Raw genomic sequence first — 23,021 nt, forward strand, 5'->3', positions numbered from 1 at the left:
AGGTGAAAGCAGGTTCACACTGAGCACATGTGACAGAGTCTGGAGACACCGTGGAGAACGTTCTGCTGCCTGCAACATCCTCCAGCATGACCGGTTTGGTGGTGGGTCAGTCATGGTGTGGGGTGGCATTTCTTTGGGGGGCCGCACAGCCCTCCATGTGCTCGCCAGAGGTAGCCTGACTGCCATTAGGTACCGAGATGAGATTCTCAGACCCCTTGTGAGACCATATGCTGGTGCGGTTGGCCCTGTGTTCCTCCTAATGCAAGACAATACTAGACCTCATGTGGCTGGAGTGTGTCAGCAGACAGCACCACAGACTGTCCAGGAGATGGCGGATGCTTTAGTCCAGGTCTGGGAGGAGATCCCTCAGGAGACCATCCGCCACCCCATCAGGAGCATGCCCAGGCGTTGTAGGGAGGTCATACAGGCACGTGGAGGCCACACACACTACTGAGCCTCATTTTGACTTGTTTGAAGGACATGACATCAAAGTTGGATCAGCCTGTAGTGTGGTTTTCCACTTTAATTTTGAGTGTGACTCCAAATCCAGACCTCCATGGGTTGATAAATTTGATTTCCATTAATCATTTTTGTGTGTTTTGTTGTCAGCACATTCAACTATGTAAAGAAAAAGTATTTAATAAGAATATTTCATTCATTCAGATCTAGGATGTGTTATTTTAGTGTTCCCTTTATTTTTTTGAGCAGTGTACTTTAAGTCCGAAAATAAATATTTCAGTCACTATTCAATTTAATGACTGCGATTACGTACCACAGTTGTAACTATGGGAGTATAACTGTATAGAGAGCACTGTAATCCTTTGCCATACACAGCAGGCAGTCAATTTGGCAAATTCTTTATTAAAAACTGTCTGGTGTAATGATGGTATAACACATTATAGATCATCTCTATTTGGCTATTGGTTTGCCTAACCATTTCCTGTGTTGACAAGGCAAGGCCTTGACAGTATAGTGTAGATATAATAAGAGGTAGGAGACAGAAACTGATCATGGGGGATATCATTTCCAAAGGTATTCTAATCTTAATTAAGGAAATACCTTTTTACTGTACGTTATTGTGATTTAGATATGTATAATTAATCCATGAACAGGTGTTTGACTGCCTAATGCAATCTTTTTGTTTCTAATTCTTACATATGTAGAAATGTCTTTCGATTTAAATTTTTGCTATATTTCCCTTGTGAGATGAAACAATAAGCAAGCAGCCTATTTGCCCATTGGCGGGTGCCTTCATTTATTGTTACAACGCAAATAGTTGATGATTCTTTATTTTCACTGTCGCGGGATCTCTCATAATTCCTTCAGCCTCAAATTGTCCCGTCTCTTTCCTGTGCAAAACCTAGCCATAAACTATACAATTTGATAAGTATGAGTTCTCACAGCGGTTTTGTTTGTGCTTTGATGCTGCCGTGCAACTTTATGATGGTACAGTACACTGTTCATGGGATAGTGGTGTAACTGTGATGATTCAGTGATGACTCAGCCATGTCCTTGCGATCATCTATTGAACAGTCTGTGATGTCATTCTCATCACTCAAATGTATTTATAAAGCCCCTTTTACATCAGCAGATGCGATCATCATGATCTTGTAATGTTGCATTAATATATAGCATTTATATGACACATTATAAGGTGTTTTACGTTGTGCATGTAGAAATTCACCTAATCCACAAAAAAATATTTTATGGTACTGAGTGCTGATGTTCTATACTGAATATAATTAATTTGAATGTGTTTGCCTTTGACAGTGCCTTTTAGATCCTGGCTGTTCTGAGCTCTTCACAAAGGCATCTCCTTGGCTAGTCCTGCACATGTGTTGGATAATACTTGTCCACTCACCTCCTGAACTGTGCTCGAAGGTGAAGTGACAGATTCCGTTAGTAGGTTAGTAGGCTTTGCACACGGCACTGAGGCAGTATCACACAAACTGATGATTAAAACCACACTCAGACAAGACAAGCCCCAACTTCTTATAATTGAGATTACTATGATGTGACGTACAGAGGGAGCCTATACCTTAGGAAATAAGATGAGTCAATTATTCATACACCCCACAGGATTAAAAATGATCCATGTTCAAGCCAATTTCCGTTTGTTGACCCTAAGGTAATTGAGTATGAGTGGCTCAATGACATGGGCTGTCCTGCTGTCCCGTTTGGGAGGAAATGGAATTTAGTTTGGTGACACAGCAGACAGGATCTCTTCAAGCACATGCATAACTAATTCCATACACACCAAAGGGGTCAGGATTAATTTGTATTGTAAAATAGGCTCATGATAATGAACAATGCCTCTACTACTATTAACGCATTGAAAAATGGATGCTAGTCATTATGAAGCATGGTGTAGTACAAATGTCATCTGTATATAACCATAGTTTGACTACACCATTGGCAGGCCACCAGTCTACAAAAGTGTTCACCAGAAGTTTGGTAACTATAATGTTGAAGTACAACCATGTTTGTAAATGTGAATGTGCTTTTGTGCTTCCCCCTTGAGTTCTTTGACTCTGCTACTTTAGAAAAAATGACTTCCGTTTTTCACAAATGTAAGTATGCCAATGTGATTGGAACATCCACAGACATTGTCTTGGATCAGTCCCTAAATTGTCTCTGCTACCACGTGGCAAGCAGTACCAGAGCGCCAAGTCTAGGTCCAAAAGGCTCCTTAACAGCGTCCACCCCTCTTTGTTTTTACACTGCTGCTACTCACTGTCTATTATCCATGCATGGTCACTTTACCCCTACCAACATGTACAAATGACCTCTACCCCCGCACATTGACTCGGTACCGGTACACCCTTTATATAGCCTTGTATTGGTATTTTATTGTGTTACTTTTTATTACATTTTTTACTTTTGTTTATTTATTTTAGTTTATTGTCAAATTTATTGAACTACATTGTTGGTTAAGGGCTTGTAAGTAAGCATTTCACTGTAAGGTCGCATATGACAAATAACAATCTAATTTAACACTTTCAGTATATTTTACCTTTTGCAGTTACAGGAGAATACCATATGAAGAGACTGGTTGTTATGAAAGTTTTTCAGATTATCTATGGTAATGGCAATCAGTTCATGATAATTTCATTTGAGTTGTTCTCTCAGTCTTTATTCAACTACTGTCATATAAATATAATATCTGATTGGCTACAAACTAAGTGATCACACCAAGTACAACAAACAGTACACAAACACGATCATGAACAATAAAATGGTGAAATAAGTGTAACTGGTTACGTGTACTTTAAAGTGGAATTGACATCGTTATAGCAACATGACATCCTTTTAATCTTTTTCTTTTTTTTCCTGACAAACGTTTTCATAAATTCTTAGAATGTTTGGGAATTATGTATGCAATATAGAGTGGGACTATTAATAGACACTGCAGTAAAATAACACCTAATAAAAACATCTCATCCAGGACTGGAGACTAGGCAGACCGGTGCGCCATAGCCAATCAGAGCTACCGGAGGCCTTTATGTAAATAAGCCATTTGCCACACGGGCCTGCCATCATTCACTTTGAACTGGACTTTGTGTTTACAGGCAGCTACGACAGCGCAAATTTAGATCATTAGAACTAATTTGCCAAAAGGCACAAAATACTCCTGAATGGATTTTGGGAAATATGTAAATACTGATAGCAATATTTTTTGGACTACCAAGAAATATATTGGTGAATTATACTGATGATGCATTGAACTGCATCCATCTATTCTGCCAACAATGTGTCACATCTGCTCCTGCCACACCCCCTAGTGGTCATCTGGTGTCTGCTTGACCTGCAGCTATTCCCCCAGTACACTCTCGCTCTCTCTCTACCCTTCCGTTTCTGTTTGAGTGTGATTGTGTGGTTGGAGACAGGTGTGCTGGAGTCAGAGCAGATCTCTACCAGCTGCAACTCATTCCATTATCAAGACCTCTACAAATACTCAGTTCTGCCACTTCCACTCTGCCAGATCGTAATCTCTACTCAGTCAGTTCATGCTTCTAGCTATTATTATTATTATTAAAGATCCTGTTACCCTGCTCGACGCTGTTCATCCTCTCACTGCAGTTTTGCCGCCCTGCCTCTGGCTCCTGTCTCACATCTCACCACACCACCACTCCCTTGGATTCCTCTCCGGACCTGTTTAACCTGCCCCAACCCAGCACATTCAAACCTCAGCCTCCACATCTGGTTTCCTACAACTCATCCAAGCTTCCCTGGATCTGCACTCCATATCTCCCTGTGTTACAATAAATACCTTGGTTCATTCATCTGTTTCCTCGTCTGAGTCTGCACTTGGGTTCCCCTGTGCCGCTCCCCTTAACAGTGCGATCTGGCCATTGATTTGGATACTCTCCACCAAATGCTCATTGGTCAAGGTGCCCTGCACAATCAACATGACCAAGCTCTTAAAACCCTTCTGGAGACTATCAATGAGTTTTCACAGAACCTGTCTGTCCTACAGCGTCAAACCTTCGCCCAAAGCTCACAACCTGTCCCTCCTCTCCGCCCTGGGAGCCGTTTGTTCCTTCTTGGTACAATGTTCACTAGTATTTGAGCAACAGCCCTATTCTTATGCTAGTGAACTAGCCAAAATTTAATTTTTGATTGGTTGCCTCTTTGGAGCTACGCTTTCCTGGGCCACTGCTGTGTGGGAGAGACAGCAATGGAGGAGATAAGGAAGTTTTTCTAACCCGGTTCGCGGAAAGGACGCTGCTAAACGACTCATGTCCCTCCATCAAGGCTCCCAGAGTGTTGCTGAAATGGCATGTGAGTTCTGCACCCTCACCGCAGAGAGCAGCTGCGATGAGGAGGCTCTACAGGGAGCATTCCGGAACTCACTCACTGAGACCCTAAAGGACGAGTTTGTGTCCAGGGAGGAACCTGATCTTGATGAACTCATTTCTCTCACTATCCACATTGACAACCATCTCCGGGAGTGGCAGAGGGAAAGGGTAGTTACGTTTGCAAGTTCCCTAACATCTGTTTCAGTGCCTTGTTATTCTACTCTGACTGTATCCCAAAACCAGGCATGTTCTGAACCTGAACCCATGCAACTCGGCCGGACCCGTCTATCTCCAGAGGAGAGGCAGGGGCGTGTCGATACTAGGAGCTGTCTATACTGTGGCCAGGTTGGTCATCTGGTTTGAACTTGTTCCCTGCATCAAGTAAGAAGAGGCTCGGGCGATATGGGTCAAATCACCTGGCCATCTTCCCCCAGACCCCTGTTTGAGGCCAACCTTGTGTGGCAGAGTCAAGCTTTTCCTCTAGCTGCTTTTATAGATTCAGGTGCCGACGAGAGCTTTCTGGACGGAGGTGTTGTCAACCAGTTGGGCCTGGACACTGTTCCACTGTGAATTTGCTATTTCTGACTGATATTATGACAATTTGTTTAATATTTGCAAAGTAGTTAAAACCCTGTGAGTACCACTTCAAACCCTCTGTAATATTTTATTCCTCACAATAATGCCAGGCATGTACTGTATACTGTTGGTTCTATACAGTAGTGGAAAAAGTACTCAATTGTCATACTTGAGTAGAAGTAAAGATACCTCAATAGAAAATGACTCAAGTGAAAGTCACCAAGTGTTTACTTGAGTAAAAGTATTTGGTTTGAAATATACTTAAGTATTAAAAGTAAAATTATAAACCATTTAAAATTCCTTATTTAAAGCAAACAGACGGAACAATAACATTATTTTGATGGATCACAATAACACTCATAATTGTGTTTAGTGAGTCCACCAGATTAGAGGCAGTATACGGGATGACCAGGGATGTTCTCTTGATAAGGGTGTCAGGGAAAAGTACTTTTGGGTGTCAGGGAAAATATATAGAGTAAACACAACATACATGTATTACTTTCTTAGCTGCAGTATACATATCTCCCTGGCATATTAAATCATTTATGCAGCAGCATACAATACATTTTTGGACTCACCTTGTTGTGATGTGCTCACTTGAACCGGAAGGTGGCATGACGGTCCTTCTTGGACAGATTTTGTCATCAAACTCTTTTCTGGATTTATGGTACTTTCAAGACAACTGGAAATTCGAAGAAAAAAATAGGTTGATCTTCAGGTTGTAGCTCTAGAAAGAGGCCCGAGTTCCAAATTTAGGAAAGGAGACCCTTAATCTTAGACGAAGGACAACACTGCCACTCCATTGAATAGCAGGCAAATGATTGCTTTGCAATGCTTGCAGTTAGGCACTGATTCCTTACAAATCACTCACTATTGCATTTGCGATTTCCAACTTGTGTAATGTTTATGTCCAATGGCCAATGAGCACTGATACATTTTATCTATAATTTATCTTCATATGACAAGGATTAAAAAGAATTTGCCAGTAGATTGTCAACTTGATTCATGATGACTGCTAGCTAAGATGTTGACATGATCAGTCCAATCAAAGCAACTGTAGATGTGATTTGACATCATTTTATCTGTGGCCAATGACCTTGAGCCTTCTTGGACAGGCACTTCTAATGTAACTATGGCAGCATCCAAGGGGCTTGCATTTTCTAGCTCTACCCTTAGACTGTCCCCATGAGTGACAGAATACCCTATTTTCTGCTGCCTTGCCCCACCACCACAGAAAACACTGAGCTAGGCTGAATCACTTCCATTTTGGAGCTTCTTTACTCAAGAAAACAATAAAGAGACCATGTTTGTATACGGCTTTATTAACTCAATGATATATATTTTTACAATGTTTGGAAACTGACATGTGACACATATTAATGCCAAAATAACATGCAAAAAAATGTGGTGCTCAAAAGAGCCCCACCTGCCCTTAATGATGGGTCACTATCAGGATAAGGTAAGACCCAGATGCATACCGTGTCAAAGTTATTAAAAAGTTATTACAGCAACAGAGGCAAAGGTACAGGACGGCAGGCAGGCTCAGGTCAGTCAGAGGTCGGAAATCCAGATAGGGTCAAAGGTACAGGACAGCAGACAAGCTCAGGGGCAGGCAGAGTGGTCAGGCAGGCAGGTTCAGGACAGGCAAGGGTCAGAAACAGAGACATGCACTGACAGGACAACCACTAATACGCTTGACAAACTAGCAACAGACAAACAGAAAACACAGGTATAAATACACAGAGGATAATGTGGAAGATGGGCGACACCTGGAGGGGGGTGGAGACAATCACAAAGACAGGTGAAACAGATCAGGGTGTGACAGGTCACCACTGATCTGTATAATAAGAAACTAACCATGTATGTCACCAATGATGCGTTGCTCATCAATTCAATTGGCCACCTAGGATAATCTGCACTAAGACCACTCTCAACCAACTCTAAAAAGCCATAAGCAAAGAAGAAAATGTTCACCCAGAAGCAGCGCTCCTAGTGGCTGGGGACTTCAATGCAGACCAGCTTTGTGCAACCAGGGGAAAAAAATCCAAGACCACCTTTACTCCACACACAGAGATGCATACAAAGCTCTCCACTGCCCTCCATTTGGCAAATCTAATCATAGTTCTATCCTCCTGATTTCTGCTTACAAGCAAAAACAAAAACAGGAAGTACCTGTGAATCGCTCAATACAGAAGTGGTCAGATGACACTGATGCTACACAACAGGACTGCTAGCACAGACTGGAATATGTTTCGGGATTGGCATTAAGGAATACATCACCTCAATCATCGGCTTCATCAATAAGTGCATTGATGACGTCGTCCCCACAGTGACTGTACGTACATATCCCAACCAGAAGCCAAGCAATGATGGGAGACGATATGTAAAACATTTAACAATGCCCTCTTACTTGATAGGACCAGTCATTATAGACTTTCATGGCTGTTATCAGATTGTAAATATTTCATCTGAAAGAAAAAAACCTGTCGAAAAACCATTTACAGCCTTTATTCATGAGGAGCAGATGAAACAGCTCAAAATTCTGCTTTACTCTTAATTGATGATGAGCATGGTTTAACTTCCAAGGATGAGGATCCTTATTGACAATCCTCTCCTGTAGTTTGCAATTTATTCAGTATAAAGATATGAATCTCAATGTCACGTCCTGACCTTAGAGATCCTTATTTATTCTCTATGTTTGGTTAGGTCAGGGTGTGACTCGGGTGGGAAAATCTACATTTTCTATTTCTTTGTTGTTTTTTCCGAGTGTGGTTCCCAATCAGAGGCAGCTGTCTATCGTTGTCTCTGATTGGGGATCATATATAAGTTGTGGGTTTTGTGGGGTGTTATTTTCTGTTTAGTGTCTGTACCTGACGGAACTGTTCACTTTCGTTTTTGGATTTATTATTTTTGTTTGAGTGTTTCTTGAAAAATAAATATCATGAACACTTTCCACGCTGCGCTTTGGTCCACACTTCCTTCCAACGACGACGAGCGTTACAGAACACCCCACCAAGGAAGGACCAAGCAGTGTGGCGAGGAGGACTGGACATGGGAGGAAATCCTGGAGGGAGAAGGACCCTGGACACGGGCTAAGATGCGTTGTGGCAGCTCCAGGCTTCCAATACTTCTCCTCAGTCCGGTGAGGCCTGTTCCGGCTCCACGTACGAAGGCTCCAGTGATGATCCATTGCACGAAGCCTCCAGTGGCGATCCATGACCCGAAGCCTCCAGTGAGGATCCCTGGCACGAAGCCTCCAGTGAGGATCCCTGGCCCGGAGCCTCCAGTGAAGATCCATGGCACAAAGCCTCCAGTGAAGATCCATGGCACAAAGCCTCCAGTGACGATCCATGGCACTGAGCCTCCAGCAACGGTCGCCGGTCCGGAGCATCCAGCGACGGTCCCCGGTCCGGAACCTGCAGCGACGATCTACGTTCCAGAGGTCCCTTCGACGATCCATGCACTGGAGGCGCCACCGAAGTGGGGAGAGCCTAAAGCGGAGTGGGGTCTGCGTCTCACACCGGATCCCCCACCGAGAGTAGATGCCTACCCGGACCCTCCCCTATAGTTTCAGGTTTGCGGCCGGAGTCTGCACCTTTGGGGGGGGGGGGGGGGGTACTGTCACGCCCTGACATTAGAGATCCTTATTTATTCTCTGTTTGGTTAGTTCAGGGTGTGACTCGGGTGGGAAAATCTATTTTTTTCCCAATCAGAGGCAGGTGTCTATCGTTGTCTCTGATTGGGGATCATATATACGTTGTTATTTTCCGTTTGGGTTTTGTGGGGTGTTATTTTCTGTTTAATGTCTGTGCCTGACGGAACTGTTTGCTTTCGTTTTTGGATTTGTTATTTTTGTTTGAGTGTTTCTTAAAATAAATATCATGAACACTTTCCACGCTGCGCTTTGGTCCACTCTTCCTTCCACCAACACTCAAACCAATTAAAAAGTCTACTGGACACATTTTCTTAGCCATAGCTCTTTACACACATAGCTCCTGCCATCCCGTATACAGGTTGAAAATTGCAGATTTGGTCACTGATAAGTGCCTAAATTGAAACGCAGAGGCTGTGCAGTAACTTACTATTGATGTCACAGCCCAGGTTCTTCACTTTACAGCAATGTATGGGATTCAACTGACAGCGGTTCTAAATTTGTATACCACGCGCAACCAGAAATATGCCCACATCCCTCACACCAATTAGGCTACCTTTGCACATCTTTGTTGTCAAAGTGAGAGAAATGCTGTAAATCGAGAGGAGTCAATGTGCTCTGAAAGATGAGACATTGAGGATTGTAATAAATACAGATTTTATGTCATACAAGAACCACACCAGTGAGTTAAAATGTGCACTTCACATTTCCATATTTTAAAACTCATGTCATTTACAGTAACATTTATGATCGCTATATTTGATGTAAACATACCCTGTGTCCTGAAAAGAATGACCCATGTTTGTCATATTGAAGAAACTCGCAATTTGCCATGGAACATGCACTCATGGCTCCATTCTATGTTTGTCTGAAGTGCCTTGTTAAAGTCTATCACTGTACAACTTAGCTAGTCATGTTTGCAATAGAATAAGCTTTTAAAGGATGCCGACCTGAGACCTGACCCAGATTGCAATTTATAATGGAAAGTTTTTGGATTGAGTAGACAACAGCAATTGTGTGATGGGGATGCAGGGCTGTGTTGCAAACAAAAAATACAAGTGCAGCTAAAAAACGCAGCTGAAAAAAAGCACCTTATGTTTAAAGGCTCTTTATTTTTCACAGAAGCGCAGTGACATTACTTAGGAACTGCCCACAGTTTAGAGAGGTGTGTGTCCACTTGTAATACTTAATTTTTTTTATGTTGCACCCACCCCAAAATTGCCATCAATATTCTTATTACATAACTGAATTTATCCAGAGTATTTTCAGATTTCGTTATTGACAAATGCTATGAAAAGTACAGTAAATTTAAAATGCATGTAAAATCAACAGTGTAATGTTTGGATTCAGTCTTGCGTCAGGTGAACTGTTGTGTCTTCACCTTTTGGTCTGACAATCTCCAAAGTGTCCTGTCAGTATTTGGTCTGGCTCAGTTTGTAGAGCATGGCGCATATAGTGGGGCAAAAAAGTATTTAGTCAGCCACCAATTGTGCAAGTTCTCCCATTTAAAAAGATGAGAGAGGCCTGTAATTTTCATCTTAGGTACACTTCAAACATGACAGGCAAAATGAGAGAAAAAAAATACAGAAAATCACATAGTAGGATTTTAAATGAATTTATTTGCAAATTATGGTGGAAAATATGTCTTTGGTCAATAACAAAAGTTTATCTCAATACTTTGTTATATACCCTTTGTTGGCAATGACAGAGGTCAAACGTTGTTTTGGGGCTGTTGCTGGGCAACACGGACTTTCAACTCCCTCCAAAGATTTTCTGTGGGGTTGAGATCTGGAGACTGGCGAAGCCACTCCTTCGTTGCCCGGGTGATGTGTTTGGGATCATTGTCATGCTGAAAGACCCAGCCACGTTTCATCTTCAATGCCCTTCCTGATGGAAGGAGGTTTTCACTCAAAATCTCACGATACACGGCCCCATTCATTCTTTCCTTTACACGGATCAGTCTTTCTGGTCCCTTTGCAGAAAAACAGCCCCAAAGCATGATGTTTCCACCCCCATGCTTCACAGTAGGTATGGTGTTCTTTGGATGCAAAGTTTTTACCAAAAAGTTATTTTGGTTTCATCTGACCATATGACATTCTCCCAATCTTCTTCTGGATCATCCAAATGCTCTCTAGCAAACTTCAGACGGGCCTGGACATGTACTGGCTTAAGCAGTGGGACACGTCTGACACTGCAGAATTTGAGTCCCTGGCTGCGTAATGTGTTACTGATGGTAGGCTTTGTTACTTTGGTCCCAGCATTTTGCAGGTCATTCACTAGGTCCCCCCCGTGTGGTTCTGGGATTTTTGCTCACCGTTCTTGTGATCATTTTGACCCCACAGGGTGAGATCTTGCGTGGAGTCCCAGATTGAGGGAGATTATCAGTGGTCTTGTACGTCTTCCATTTCCTAATATTTCCTCCCACAGTTGACTTCTTCAAACCAAGCTGCTTACCTATTGCAGATTCAGTCTTCCCAGCCTGGTGCAGGTCTACAATTTTGTTTCTGGTGTCCTTTGACAGCTCTTTGATCTTGGCCATAGTGGAGTGTGACTGTTTGAGGTTGTGGACAGGTGTGTTTTACACTGATAACAAGTTCAAACGGGTGCCATTAATACAGGTAACGAGTGGAGGACAGAGGAGCATCTTAAAGAAGAAGTTACATGTCTGTGAGAGCCAGAAATCTTGCTTGTTTGTAGATGACCAAATACTTATTTTCCACCATAATTTGCAAATAAATTCATAAAAAATCCTACAATGTGATTTTCTGGAAAAAAAAGATCTAATTTTGTCTGTCATAGTTGAAGTGTACCTATGATGAAAATTACAGGCCTCTCATCTTTTTAAGTAGGAGAACTTGCACAATTGGTGGCTGACTAAATATTTTTTTGCCCCACTGCATGTGACTGTTTTAGTACAAAAATAACACGCGAAACAGGCAACAACAAAAAAATATAACATACAGTATGAGTCAAACTCTGGTGTCAAAATATACTACAAAGCAGCGGCGTAGCCACGCAGCCAAGGCCTACCCAGATTGATCTCAGGCCTACCCCCAAAAAATCCCAGAAATGATTCAATATGAATTGTTTTATTTTATTACATTTTTAAAAGAAACGCATGTGAGATGTTTTTTCTATGGGTCATTTTATTATAATGTAACAAATAAATACAATCAAGTTGGCTTCCGACTATTGGTTGCATTTTAATTTTATTCATTTGGTGGTTTACCTCAACAACCTGGCAACGTCACGTGGCTAAACTTTGCAGCACATAAGCTAGCAAGCTCTACCACGCTAGCTTACTCGAAATTACTCACCAGCTCAGGAAATGTAGTAGTTATAGCAATGACAAGCCAAATGTTGATCGCTAGGTTTATTTAAAAAATACATCTGGAGGAAAAGGAGTGTGTGCCAGAAAATAATAAATCTACCGATAGCTTCCAGAATGAGACATTAATAGGTGACACCGACAGATTTGTTTGCCGTTGATGAACCAGCCTGTCAACCAAAGCTAGCAAAGTTCCCTTCAAGTATGATAAATGGCAAATCATGCTGCTTATCCTCAAGGAGGTATGACCAGTTCGTGTGGATTGAGTACAGTAAAGCAAAAGATGCAATTCATTGTACATTTTGTAGGCACTTTCCTGGGGCAAATGTCAAATTCAGATGTATACGAGATGGATTTCAAAACTGGAAACTCACAAGAAATGCTTGCTGCAAACACGAGAATGGCAAATTACATGCTAGTGCCCTGGCAAAAATTGAATCCTACAAGGCGACCCATGGGCCTAGAAGTCGTGGGACTGTGTTGAACCAAATACATGCTGATGCAAACATGGATTTATAGAAATAAACTGCTCATGTTAAAGTGGTCGTAGATATCGTTCTAATGTGTGCAAAGCAAGATATTCCACTTAGAGGGCATAGAGAAACCGAAGAGGCAACCAACAAAGGTAACTTTTTAGACATCTTCAACTTCATGTCAAAGTAGGACACAGAAATACAAAACAGGCTTAAAGAGCTACCTCACAATGCCACACTTATGAGCCCCGAAATTCAGAACGAGTTGCTGGAGTGTGCAGCATCATTGTCACTGTGGAGGATGAAAGATGAAGTTCATTCTGCGCCTTCCATGTATTTTGCCATACTAGCAGACGAATACAAAGATCACTGACATTCCTGACACACTGACATTCCTGTCTTGCAGGAAATCACACACAGAACGAGCAGTATGACTGGTGGCATTGTCATGCTGGAGGGTCATGTCAGGATGAGCCTGCAGGAAGGGTACCACATGAGGGAGGAGGATGTCTTCCCTGTAACGCACAGCATTGAGATTGCCTGCAATGACAACAAGCTCAGTCCGATGATGCTGTGACACACCGCCCCAGACCATGACAGACCCTCCACCTCCAAATCGATCCCGCTCCAGAGTACAGGCCTTGTGTAAAGCGCATTCCTTCACGATAAATGCGAATCCGACCATCACCCCTGGTGAGACAAAACTGTGACTCGTCAGCGAAGAGCACTTTTGCCAGTCCTGTCGGGTCCAGCAACGGTGGGTTGGTGCCCATAGCGGACGTTGCTGCTGGTGATGTCTGGTGAGTACCTGCCTTACAACAGGCCTACAAGCCCTCAGTCCAGCCTCTCTCAGCCTATTGTGGACAGTCTGAGCACTGATGGAAGGATTGTGCGTTCCTGGTGTAACTCGGGCAGTCCTGTACCTGTCATGCAGGTGTGATGTTCGGATCTCCCGATCCTGTGCAGGTGTTGTTACACGTGGTCTGCCACTGCGAGGAAGATCAGCTGTCTAGCCTGTCTCCCTGTAGTGCTGTCTTATGAGTCTCACAGTACGGACATTGCAATTTATTGCCCTGGCCACATCTGCAGTCTTCATGCCTCACAGCAGCATGCCTAGGGCACGTGCACACAGATGAGTAGGGACCCTGGGCGTCTTTCTTTTGCTGTTTTTCAGAGTCAGTAGAAATACCTCTTTAGTGTCCTAAGTTTTCATAACTGTGACGTTAATTGCCTACCTTCTGTAAGCTGTTAGTATCTTAACGACCGTTCCACGGGAGCATGTTCATTAAATGTTTATGGTTCATTGAACAAGCATGTGAAACAGTGTTTAAACCCTTTACAATGAAGATCTGTGGAGTTATTTGTATTTGTATTTTTTTTGTCAAAAGACAGGGTCCTGAAAAAGGGACGCTTATTTTTTTGCTGAGGTTAGAAGTACAGAAAGTGTTGCATCACGATAGACAATGTACCGAGCTAGAAAGATCCACAGATGTACGAAGGAGTTCAAAATCAGGGTCTGTGTGTAAAGTGCTGTTACTGCTAGATGTCATTTTAGAGGTTCTTGTAGTTTTCAGAGGCTTGTGGACAAACCAAATTAGAAGCCGATGCCCTCTTACAACAAATCCAGAACAATAATTTTTTATTCCTGTTAGTCACGTTTTAGTAAATTGTTTGACACTAGTGATTTTGCTACGAAGGGATTACAAAACTCTACATTATCAATGATAGACTGTATTGGTTTAATTGAAATCCTCAAAAGCAGCTTTTCTATGTTCAGAGATAACTCAGGGGGAGACTTTGATAAAGTTCTCAAGCTAAGTAGAGAGATGATGATTAAGCATGATATTAGTAATTGAAAACTGCCTGTAAAATTGGCAGACAGTATAGTCACAACTTCATTAGGGAAAACATCCAGCATCATGAGTGACAGTGACCTGAGGCAACTTTGGAACAATATTCTAAACAGACATATTAGTTGAACTCAAGATTTCAAGAAGACACATATTGGATCATGCAACCGGCAGCCTCCTTTTCCATAGAATCCCAAACCTGCGGCCTTAAAGAGCAGCTGAAGACCACATCCGATCATTATGCAATTGACGACGCTGAATTCCCTGTTTTTACTCAGCAGTTGAGTCGTAAAAAATGAACATGGGAAAGAGTGACTTTTCCTCCGTAATGAATATACATGACAGTTGCCCTGATTATATTTTCCCTAATATAAACTCTCTGTTAAGGATCATTGTCACACTTCCAATGTCATCATGCAATGTGGAGAGACTTTTCTCAACAATAGCTATGATAAAAAATAGTCTTCACACATCAATGACAAGTGCCAGGCTGAACCACTTCAGTTTGCTGTCTTTTGAGCGTGAACTGACAGATACATTGGATTATGATGAAATCATCACCACATTCAACTCAAAGGCTCGCTGTCACGCCTTATGATACGTCTACTCAAGGTAAAGTACAATTTTATAGTACTACTGCCCGTCGTGGTATAAACTGTAACATCAAATATAGGCTTGCTTGCCCATCGAGATTAAAACGCGTCTGAAGATGAGTTTTATGTTGTTGCAAGTTGGCAACCGGTCTAAAGTTACTGTCTTATTTTAATATGTAATTATTTGTATTTGTAACGAGGTTGCTCCTAGTACTGTGCACCAGTATAAAACAATTGTATTACGAACTAATATGCAGTGCACATTGCAAAATGAATTAAATAAATAAGTAGAAAAAATGCCTATCCAAATTTTTCTAGGCCTATCCCAAAAATCTATTCTGGCTACACCCCTGCTACAAAGGGTAAGATAATTTTAGTCATAAAATATGTCCAATCTAAAACAACGTTTGGAACCTCGGTTGGTCACAACAATAAAATTAAGGTTGGGATTGAATTACAATTATGTCAACAAATTATGCCCCCTTTTGACAAGCTCCACGTGCAAATTGCCCCTCTGCTCACTTCACTTCTCTTCATTAAATGGGGCCCACTTAAATTCTCTTCATTGAATGTGGCTCTGTTGTTTAATCGCCCCGAACGCGTTCAAAGGATGGCAGACTGAAAAGCCGTATAAGGATTGATCATGCCTGGTGAGTATAACCAAAGATACTGGAGTATAATGACATAACTTAGCTAGTTACAACTTTAGATAACGTTATAGCCGGTAATATAGGTAGCCACAGTATCTTATGATAAAGTGAGGCAGGCTAGCTAACGTTAGCTAGCGAGGCAGGCTAGCTAGTATTTTAGCTAACGTTAGCATGGGTAGATAGATAAATAGCTAGTTACATCTTTGCAACTTAGTTAGGTCATAGTGTATTATCTAGATACTGCTGGTTATGGTGTCTTCAGAAACTATTCACATCCTTTGATTTTTTCCACATTTTACTGTGTTAATATCACGAATCCCGCCGAAGATGGTTCCTCTTCCTGTTCGGGCGGCACTCGGCGTCGTCGTCGTCGTCGTCGTCGCCGGCCTACTAGCTGCCACCGATCCCCTTTTCTGTTTCAGTTAGTTTTGTCTGATTAGTTTCAACTGTTTGTTTTGGGGCTATTTAAACCTGGTAGGCCCTCCTGCTTTTGTGCGGGCTTGTTTTTCTGTTCATGTGTGTGGATTATTGTGGGTTCCTTTTTCCGGACCATTTCGTCCTGTTTGTTTGGACGTGGTATTTTATGCGCCCTTGTGTTTGGCGTAACCGTTACTCTGTTCCTGGAATAAAGACCCAAGCTATTACTAACCCTGCTCTCTGCGCCTGACTCCTCCACCCACTACTCCTAGAAGCCGTGACAGTTACTGTCTGAATTTGAAGTTGAATAAATTTAGATTTTGTGTCACTGGCCTACACACAATACCCCATAATGTCAAAATGGAATCATGTTTTTAGAAATGTCTGCAAATTAATAAAAAAATAAAAAGCTCAAATGTTTTGAGTAAACAAGTTCTTAACCATGTGTAACGCAGTGGTCTAAGGCACTGCATCTCAATGCTAAAGACCCTGTCTTGATCACGAGCTGTGTCACAACTGGCCGTGAACGGGAGTCCCATAGGGCGGTGCACAATTGGCTCAGCGTCTTCTGGGTTGGGGGAGGATTTGACTGGGGTAGGCTGTCATTGTAAAATAATCATTTGTTCTTAAATGACTTGTCTAGTTATATACAGGTAAAATAAATCAAGAAAAGGTAATGTCAAGCCCAAATAAGTTCCGGAGTAAAAATGTGCTAATCAAGTCATATAATTAGATGCATGGACTCATTGTGTGGAATAATAGTTTTTTACATGATTTTGAAATGACTACCTCATCTCTGTACCCCACACATACATTTATCTGTAAGGTCCCTCAGTCGAACAGTGAATTTCAAACACAGATTCAACCCCAAAGACCAGGAAGATTTTCCAATGCCTAGCAAAGAAGGGCACTTATTGGTAGATGGGTAAAAATAAAAAAGCAGAAATGTAATATCCCTTTGAGCACTGTGAAGTAATTAATTATACTTTGGACGGTGTATCAATACACCTAGTCACTACAGAGATACAGGCGTCCATCCTAACTCACTTGACAGACAGGAAGGAAACCACTCAGGGATTTCACAATGAGGCCAATGGGGACTTTATAACAGTTGTGAGAAAACTGAGGATGGATCAACGCCATTGTAGTTACTCCACAATACAAACATAAATGACAGAGTGAAAAGATGGAAGCCTGTACAAAATAAAAAAACATTCTGAAACATGCATCCTGTTTGCAATAACTAAAGTAAAACTGCAAAACATTTTGCAAAGAAATGTACATTATGTCTTGAATAGAAAGCATTATGTTTGGGACAAATCCAACACAACACATCACTGAGTACCCCACTTCATATTTTCAAGCATGGTGATGGCACCATCATGTTATGGGTGTGCTTGGCATTGTGAAGAACTAACGAGTTTTTGCGACTTAAAGAAATAGAATGCTGCTAAGTAAAATCTGGTTCTGTATGCTTTCCAACAAACACTGGGAGACAAATTCATCTTTCATCAGAACAATAACCTAAAACACAAGGCCAGATATACACTGGAGTTGCTTACCAAGATGACATTGAATGTACCTTAGTGGCTTAGTTACAGTTTCGACTTAAATCATCTTGAAAATCGCTCTCTAGCAATGTACAGTACAACAATCAACTCGAAAGAGCTAGACGTTTTTAAAAGAATACTGAGCAAATATTGTACAATCCAGGTGTGCAAAGCTCTTAGAGACTTTCCCAGAAAGACTCACAGCTGTAATCGCTGCTAATGGTGATTCAAACATGTATTGACTCAGAGGTGTTAATACTTAGGTAAATTAAATATTTCCAAAAACATGTTTTCACTTTATCATTATGGGGTATTGTGTGTATATGTGTGGGAAAAATATTTATTGAATTTTCAGGCTGTATGTCACGCCCTGACCATTTTGTTTGGTCAGAGTGTGAACTGAGTGGGCATTCTATGTCTAGTTTGTCTGTTTCTGTGTTCGGCCTGATATGCTTCTCAATCAGAGGCAGGTGTTAGTCGTTGTCTCTGATTGGGAACCATATTTAGGTAGTCTGTTTTGTCATTGTGGGTTGTGGGTGATTGTCTATGTTAGTTGCTTGTGTCAGCACAGTTCTTATAGCTTCACGGTCGTTTTTGTTTTGTATTCAGTGTTCAGTGCTTTCTTTAATTAAAATATCATCATGAACACATACCACGCTGCATTTTGGTCCGCTTCTTACGACGATCGTGACAGAATCACCCACCACAAACGGACCAAGCGGCGTGGTAATGGGCAGCAGCAGCAGCGAAGTCAGGATTTCAGGACATGGGAGCGAGATCTGGACTGTGTCAGTACTTGGGAGGAGATAGACAGGTGGGCGGTCGACCCAGGGAGAGTGCCGGAGCCCGCCTGGCATTCTCTGGAGCAGTGTGAGGAGGGATACCAGCGAATGGAGTCAGCACGGCGGCGCGGTAGGAAGTGGCAAAAATTTATTGGGGGTGGCACACAGGGAGTGTGGCGAAGCCAGGTAGGAGACCTGCGCCAACTTCCTGTGTTTACCGGAGAGCGAGAGAGACCGGGCAGGCACCGTGTTATGCTGTGGAGCGCACAGTGTCCCCGGTGCGGGTGCATAGCCCGGTGCGGTACATTCCAGCTCCTCGTATCGGCCTGGCTAGAGTGGGCATCGAGCCAGGTGCCATGAAGCCGGCTCTACGCATCTGGTCTCCAGTGCGTCTCCTTGGGCCGGCGCACATGGCACCAGCCTTACGCATGGTGTCTCCGGTTCGCCAGCACAGCCCAGTGCGGCCTATTCCACCTCGCCGCACTGGTCGGGCTACGGGGAGCATTCAACCAGGTAAGGTTGGGCAGGCTCGGTGCTCAAGAGCTCCAGTGCCACCTCCACGCACCAGCCCTCCGTTGGCAGCCCCCCGCACCAGTCTGCCTCTCCGTCTTTTGCCTACAGGGTCTCCCGCCTGTCCAGCTCTGCCAGAGCCTTCCTCCTGTCCAGCTCTGCCAGAGTCTCCCGTCTGTCCAGAGCTGCCAGAGTCTCCCGTCTGTCCAGAGCTGCCAGAGTCTCCCGTCTGTCCAGAGCTGCCAGAGTCTCCCGTCTGTCCAGAGCTGCCAGAGTCTCCCGTCTGTCCAGAGCTGCCAGAGTCTCCCGTCTGTCCAGAGCTGCCAGAGTCTCCCGTCTGTCCAGAGCTGCCAGAGTCTCCCGTCTGTCCAGAGCTGCCAGAGTCTCCCGTCTGTCCAGAGCTGCCAGAGTCTCCCGTCTGTCCAGAGCTGCCAGAGTCTCCCGTCTGTCCAGAGCTGCCAGAGTCTCCCGTCTGTCCAGAGCTGCCAGAGTCTCCCGTCTGTCCAGAGCTGCCAGAGTCTCCCGTCTGTCCAGAGCTGCCAGAGTCTCCCGTCTGTCCAGAGCTGCCAGAGTCTCCCGTCTGTCCAGAGCTGCCAGAGTCTCCCGTCTGTCCAGAGCTGCCAGAGTCGCCCGTCTGTCCAGAGCTGCCAGAGTCGCCCGTCTGTCCAGAGCTGCCAGAGTCGCCCGTCTGTCCAGAGCTGCCAGAGTCGCCCGTCTGTCCAGAGCTGCCAGAGTCGCCCGTCTGTCCAGAGCTGCCAGAGTCGCCCGTCTGTCCAGAGCTGCCAGAGCCGCCCGTCTGTCCAGAGCTGCCAGAGCCGCCCGTCTGTCCTGAGCTGCCAGAGCCGCCAGTCTGTCCTGAGCCGTCAGTTAGCCAGGACCTGCCAGAGCCGTCAGTCAGCCAGGACCTGCCAGAGCCGCCAGCCAGCCAGGAGCTGCCAGAGCCGCCAGCCAGCCAGCCAGGAGCTGCCAGAGCCGGCAGCCAGCCAGCCAGGAGCTGCCAGAGCCGCCAGCCAGCCAGCCAGGAGCTGCCACCCAGCCAGGAGCTGCCAGAGCCGCCACCCAGCCAAGAGCTGCCAGAGCCGCCACCCAGCCAAGAGCTGCCCCGCAGTCCCGAGCTAGCCTCAGTCCGGAGCTGCCCTTCAGTCCAGTGGGGCCCTTTAGTAGGGTTGCCAGTCCTTGGTCGGCGGTGAGGGTTGCTGCTCAAAGGACGCTACTAAGAGGGACTAAGACTATGGTGGGGTGGGGGCCACGTCCATTGCCAGAGCCGCCACCGCGGACAGATGCCTACCCAGACCCTCCCCTATACGTTCAGGTTTTGCGGCCGTAGTCCGCACCTTGTGGGGGGGGTACTGTCACGTCCTGACCATAGTTTGGTCAGGGTGTGATCTGAGTGGGCATTCTATGTTGTATGTCTAGTTTGTCTGTTTCTGTGTTCGGCCTGATATGGTTCTCAATCAGAGGCAGGTGTTAGGCGTTGTTTCTGATTGGGAACCATATTTAGGTATTCTGTTTTGTGGGTTGTGGGTGATTGTCTATGTTAGTTGCTTGTGTCAGCACAGTTCTTATAGCTTCACGGTCGTTTTTCGTTTATTGTTTTGTGTTCAGTGCTTTCTTTAATTAAAATATCATTATGAACACATACCACGCTGCATTTTGGTCCACTTTTTACGAAGATCTTGACACTGTAACACAACAAAATGTGGAATAAGTCAAGGGTATGAATACTTTCTGAAGGCACTGTATTTAATGTTATCATTTGATAATGCTAGCGAGGCTGTCTAGTTAGCTAGCTACTGGCTAGCTAACATTAGTTCGTAGATCATACATGTGTTTTCTGAATTTTATTGGGCAAAACGAAATAATGGATGCAGCTATGGTGGTTGTTAATAACCTCTAGTGACTCCCCATCCAGCATGAGGGAGCGTAATCATCGAATGACACAAATTAGCATAACGCAACGGACATAAATACTCCTAGAAAATATTCCTATTCATGAAAATCACAAGTGAAATATATTGAGACACAGTTTAGCCTTTTGTTAATCACCCTGTCATCTCAGATGAAATAGCTCTGTTTGTTCTTCACGTTTGGCTGAGAAATCTACCGAAATTGCAGTCACGAAAACACCAAAAAATATTACAAATTAGCTCCATAATATCTACAGAAACCACCGGGACAATTCGTTTTTCAGTAGGACCGATTGGAATAATGGCTACCTCTGTATTTTACCCGAGAATCTCTCTAGGAGCATCAGGTGACCACTTGCGCAATGTAGCCGCTTACAGGTATTCTTCAACATAAATGTGGTCACAATGCTGTGATATTGGGGAATATGGATAAAAAGTAATCTGGTTGATAGCCCATTCACTGCTCAATAGGGACGCATTGGAACGCACTGCTTTCAAAACGAGGCATTTCCGGATTGGATTTTTCTCAGGCTTTCGCCTGCAACATCAGTTCTGTTATACTCACAGACAATATTTTTACAGTTTTGGAAACTTTAGAGTGTTTGCTATCCTAAGCTGTCAATTATATGCATATTTTAGCATCTTGTCCGGACAAAATATCCTGTTTACTACGGGCAAAAATGAAAATACTGCCCCCTAGTCACAAGGTTTTAACTCATTTCTGAGTCTGACTAATATAGTGAACTAGGAGCAACAAACCATAACGGTGTCACTGGCCTGAATCTAATCCAATCTGGAGATACAGTAAGTCTAAATCTGTATAGAATTATAGAATTTGAATTTCCACTAGTTACCAGAGCCACAAAGTTAAACTATTGTAAAAATTCATGAAAACAACATTTAAGGTTTGGGTTAGGCATAATATTAGCAGTGTGGTTAAGGTTAGGCTTAGGTTTAAAATCACATTTTAAGAAGGTAAATGGGAAAAACTAGACTGGGTTTATGACTTTGGTTACTAGTGACAACCTAGAATCAGCTTACATTTTAGTCATTTAGTAGATGTTCTTATCCAGAGCAATTTACAGTTGTGAGTGAATGCATTTCATACTTTTTTTTCTACCATACAAGTCCTCTGTGGGAATCAAATCCACAACCTTGGCATTGCAAGCACCATGCTCTACCAATTGAGCTACACGGGACCAGAGTAAGTACCCTGATGACACAAACGGCTTCATCAACAATGATAATGTGTGTTATGTGAAAAGATGTAACTAGTAGGTACATTACCCAGCCAAGCAGATACAAGTAGAACATTCTTAGAAAAAAGCTATCTAGAACCAAAAGGGTTCTTCGATTGTCCCCATAGAAGAACTCTTTGAAGAACCCATTTTGGTTCCAGGTAGAACCCTTTTCAAATAGGGTTCTACATTGGAACCAAAAAGGGTCCACATATGGGGACAGCTGCACAACCCTTTTTTCTAAGACTGTAGAGTCATTTTGGTTGTGAAGTGGATTGTCAAAAAACGTCCTTTCTTTATAACATAATGCAATTTACCACTTGGCTGTCTATTGTATCACCCTGTCACAGGACCTTCCACGCAACACTACCTCATAAGATGAGGAAGTACGTTGTTTATGAGGATTGCCTGCTGCAGTTGTTCAAGAGATTTCCAGTTTAAAGCCAAACATGCAATTCACCTTCAGAACCTAGCCTGGCAGAACCAGCATGATCGCTGCATTTACCATTCTATTTCACTTCACATGATCTCTTTCTCTCTCTCCCCTCCCCTCCTCTCTCATCCCACCCCCCCCTCCACTCTCTCTAGGTCATTCTGAGGTAGCTAGTTGAGGCGATGAGAGAGGTCCACTTCCGAGATCTTCTCCATCGTGACATCAACACAGAGAACGTCCTAGTAGAAACCAGTTCCACCTTG

The sequence above is a fragment of the Oncorhynchus mykiss genome, chromosome 12 (assembly GCF_013265735.2).
Source record: "Oncorhynchus mykiss isolate Arlee chromosome 12, USDA_OmykA_1.1, whole genome shotgun sequence".
Lineage (NCBI taxonomy): Eukaryota > Metazoa > Chordata > Actinopteri > Salmoniformes > Salmonidae > Oncorhynchus > Oncorhynchus mykiss.